This window comes from Acipenser ruthenus, chromosome 25, assembly GCF_902713425.1.
Source record: "Acipenser ruthenus chromosome 25, fAciRut3.2 maternal haplotype, whole genome shotgun sequence".
Taxonomy (NCBI): Eukaryota; Metazoa; Chordata; class Actinopteri; order Acipenseriformes; family Acipenseridae; genus Acipenser; species Acipenser ruthenus.
The window spans coordinates 2643487-2648143 of record NC_081213.1 but is presented as its reverse complement, the minus strand read 5'-3'; the positions used below and the strand labels follow the sequence as shown (position 1 = coordinate 2648143).

Sequence of the window (4657 nt, the reverse complement as noted above, 5' to 3'; positions counted from 1 at the left end):
ACGGAAAAATAACCTTGACAGACGATTCCTGCTGTCATAGCAAAATAATAAAAGGACATTCGGCTCATTTTAGACGTACGTTTATCTGAAAAGAAGTTCTCGTAATGATTTGTTCTATAGATATGTTGGCTCCATTTGAAAGCCAAGCCTGCAGGAGAGATAGGCCGCAGTGACTGCTGTACCATTTCCAAATCACTCTGGTCCTTGGCTCCTACTTGTTAGATATGTGAAACCACATGCTTGTAACAGGCAAACCGCATTACAACCCCCTGCCAGTTGAGAGAAGCATTCCTTCAACTGATAATGGGTGTGTGTCTCTCCTCAATAAGACCTTTAATATTTGATAAGCCCCGTCTACACCCACTTTAACAGCTGGGAACACTTTCAGAAAAGACTGAGTATAATACCTGCATTACCAGCAATATCCACACGAAGGGTTAGGGCCAAATACAGTCAAATCCTTTTAATATCACTTCAAACAGACTGGGCAAAAAGGGTGACAAGAAGCAGATACTGTCAATACTACTTAACAGGACAAGCATTGACAGGCTTAATGACGTCCTCTAGTTTTTCTTTTGTTTCTCAAACTGATAATAGTTGTAATAGGTTGTAAAGGATGCTGTGTGGTTCGGTAGTTAAAGAAAAGGGCTTATAACCAGGAGGTCCCTGGTTCAAATCCCAGCTCAGCCACTGACTCACTGTGTGACCCTCAGTAACTTGACCTCCTTGTGCTCCATCTTTCAGGTGAGACATTGTGGTAAGTGACTCTCTGCAGCTGATGCGTAGTTCACACACCCAGTCCCTGTAAGTCACCTGCTAAATAAACAAATAATAATAATCAGACATTGACAGGAGTGACACTGGGCTGGTTTCACAGTGGCCCTGATACAGGAGCAATGGATTACCTGTGTGTATTATATGATCATAGGATGCCTCTGTGAGTGCTGATATGACCCGTACACAACGTTTACAGTCCTATAAATCTATTTTACACTGCTTTAATACTGAATACAGAAGGCAAAACGTGCGCTCTGATTGGCTGAAAGATCATGAGCTGTCTATAATGGTTCATACAATTGGCAAGCAATGAAAATGTTACCATATGGTAGTATTAAAACAATGGGCATTATAGGCACCCTAGGCAGATTTCTAAAACACATTCTTTCATTAACCCACAAGCTACAGCTTGTGAATAGGGCCCCATAGCATAATCATATTCAGTCAACCAGGTTTATATTATTCTTTCAGAGATGAATCCGTCAGCATTGACTTGACTCCTTCCAAAGCGCAGGGGGGTGAGTAAAACCTGAATCACAGGAAGTGAAGCAGCGCTGCTGGTTATTATTATTCACTGTCGGAGAGCTCATCAGGTACTTTACTGACACACAGGCTGATAGGGTATTAAACCGCTATTTGCAGATTTCTAATTCCACTGGTGAGAGCCGTCGCTCATTCAAAACAAAGAGTGTCTGTGTTTAGTTAAACAAGGCAGAGTCAATCAGTCAGAATTAAGACTTAATCTATTCAGTAGGCGCTTAAAAAAAAAAGACAGTTATTACCTGTGAAAGTAAACAGCTGTCGGATCACAAGGCACATACGCGGATGTCATCTATGGACTGCAGCTCATTCTTTATGTAGCAGTCCTTTTTTAATATAACAATATTGTTTGTATATCGTTGGATTGTCTGTATTTATATTATAAATACAGTTTGTATATTTTGAATTTACGTTTGGCAGGGATGGGGTTAAAATCCCATCCCTGCAGAAATAAATGTGGAACATGGCCATTCCCAAGTTGGTTAATTGATTGCCAATTTGGGGATGGCCACCTGTATAAAAGAGGAGCCAGCTCCTTTGTTGGTTGGTTAGTTTAGGGAAAGGACCGGGAGGAACAGGTTGTGCTCCCTGCCGCACTGCAGTCTGCATCTGTGTCTCCTATTCCTGCCACAGCCTTGACCACATACAGTATATACAAAGAAGATAAGCAAATTTTGCATTAAAATATTTTTAATGAAAAAAAAAACCCTACATAATAATGCGATCCAAATTTGTAAAACTTTTTTCTTCTTTTAAAACACGTCTACTTTCCATCTTGACACCCCCACCCCCGCCCACCTCTCTCACCCACTCACAGGATATCCTGCCATTGAAAGAAGACCACTGGGTTCAGCTGCAGAGTACTATCTGCCAGCTCCCCTTATCAGCTGACATGTTTAGAAGAGGAGGAAGGAAAGCTTGAGATCGGTGAGGGATGTGCTGAATCCTCCAAAGAATGCATCCCAGAACCCTCAGCACTGGCTCCAGCCAATCCCCTCCACAAACACAAAACAAAACAAGTGTTATTAAAAAACCTGGGGGTGACGGTGTCATCCTGCTGTAATCCACTGGACTGATTTGCTTTTTTTCTTAAAAGAAAAAAAATGTATTTAGATTATTTTACTCCAGTTTAAGCCCCCCTTTAAAAAAATAGGGACCTTAAGAGCTGGTTGTGTCTGTCACATCCTGACACCTGGCGAACACACTAACTTCTTTGACTGCGCACCAGTCTTCACCAAACTGTTATCATAAACTCATAGCCTCATATACATTAGATTGCATGTGGCTGTAATCCGATACACTCACGGGTTTATACAAATGCTTTTAATCTGTGATTTTCCATAATTATAGGGACCCTTTATGGGCGAGTGCAAATTATACAAATGCTTTTATCATGGTATACCACAGTAAATGCCTATAAAGGGTTTTCTTAATAGATAGATAGATAGATAGATAGATAGATAGACAGATGTATATTGTGTAAATATAAATGGTCATTTTCTGTTTATACAAGCAGGCACACAAATGTAAAACTATTCAATTTAACAGGCACAGTATGTTTCTTGGCAGAATGTAACAAAAATAACATTCCTTTAAACGAGAAAGTAAAATTATTTCTTTTTTTTGTAGGAGAAGTCAGCTATTACAAGACAAAAACAAAAATAAGAACTAATCTTACAACTTACTTCCAACGTCTGGCTTTAATCACAACAGGATTTCATACATCTTTATTATTATTAAAATATGTATAAACAAATCTACTGGTATGTGCATATACAGCACTATCTGTTTCCAGCAGCTCACTCATTACAGCCCAGCCGACTACATCCTGGTCATTTGGACATTATTACTTCTTTGCACACTAGCGAATAAGAATAATTCTCCAGCCATTCATTTTCCTTCAGTTAGCTTATGGGGTTATCAGACTCATGCCCTGTCCGTGACCTGCTATGACCCAGACATTCCGTGGTATCATCTGACCAGCTGCTTTTACTTTAGCAGTGTTTGCTATAGCAAAAAAATGAATAATAAAAGCCATACCTCTTTAATATATTAAACTATCTGCATTAAAAGTTAACACTTCATATATATAAAAGTGTAGAAAGCTAAAGAAGGGTTTTTCTCCGACACGTCCTGAAATAAATGTTGTTTTTTTTTTTTTTTTTAATCATTTAAACCTTTTGAGTACATCCAAACAAAAAAAAAAGAGAGAGAAAAGAAAACTAGTCCTGGGCCTCTCTCAGGCAAGGATTCTTTCTATAAATACCTCACAGAATGATTAGTCTACAGGAGGCACAGCTAAACTGCTACTGCGCAGGGATGATAAAAATGATTAACTAAGAAACACTGATGGAAAAACACCCCTTCTGTAAATATTTGCTGTGAAGATACACATACCTGTGTCCTACCCTTCCTTCTCTTCCTTCTGTTTTTCTCAGACAGGATGTTCCATGACCTTGCTTGACATCACTTCCCCTCATGCCTTGTCCAGTTACTATTTATTATAAAATGAAGAAAAAGAGTTTCCTTGTTATTCTTTTGTTAGTAACACCCTTCTTCTTTGTTTTAGGAGCCAGGAGCTTAAGATAGCCCGCTAGTTAGGCTGCCACGTTTACATTTTTATATATATGTATAATATATTTGATTTCTGAAGGACTCTCACAGTATTTTTTTCTGTTATAAGATGTCCATTCATACTTTGGTAGGAATTAAATGGGTTACTGCTTGTAGAAATTGACCTTAAAGTTCTAAAGAAACAATAATAACATAACATATGCTGTATCCCAATTTGACCAATTACCGTTTTTAATTATTTTTTTTACATAAGTAAGATTGCAAAGCTAGTCAAACAGAATTATGTAAAAACTTATGTTTGCTCTTAGATTCTCTTGAGTGCTTAGTTTAGTTTTTCAATTTATTTTTAACACCTCATTCATTCCGTGTCTCCTTGAAGTTGTCAGATATATTGTTTGTGACACAGACTGCACATCTCTGTTGCAATAAAGACCATTTCAAGTAAAAAAAATCTTTAGCAACAGCCTTGTCTTCTTCAGAACTGTGATATTTCCAGGTGTTCTTTGGTATTCAGGGCAGACACACCAGGAGCTACAGAAATGGTGTTTGCTTAGTTTGGGGAAATGAACGATTAGTGCAGGCAAACAGGGGATTGATAACTGAAGTAAAATGGACAGCGTACATAGACGGTACATAAAGAAGGGTTTTCTTTGCAAGGTAATAGAGACCGCTGTTAACCTTGGAGCACTTTACTTTCTGCTGCTGTACCTCTGCGGAAAAACAAATTGCATGCAGCAAAATAATACCAAACGTGCCTGGGTAAAAA

The 4657-nt window shown here is 38.5% G+C and overlaps 1 long non-coding RNA gene across 1 annotated transcript; it reads right to left on the bottom strand.

The window, feature by feature from the left end:
• Positions 1–278: 278 nt before the first annotated feature.
• LOC131701580 (uncharacterized) lies at positions 279–3767 on the bottom strand. The gene is made up of 3 exons (XR_009308891.1): positions 3715–3767; positions 2133–2312; positions 279–816 (listed from the first exon to the last, which is right to left on the bottom strand). It is a non-coding gene; the product is annotated as an uncharacterized LOC131701580 (long non-coding RNA).
• Positions 3768–4657: the final 890 nt, after the last annotated feature.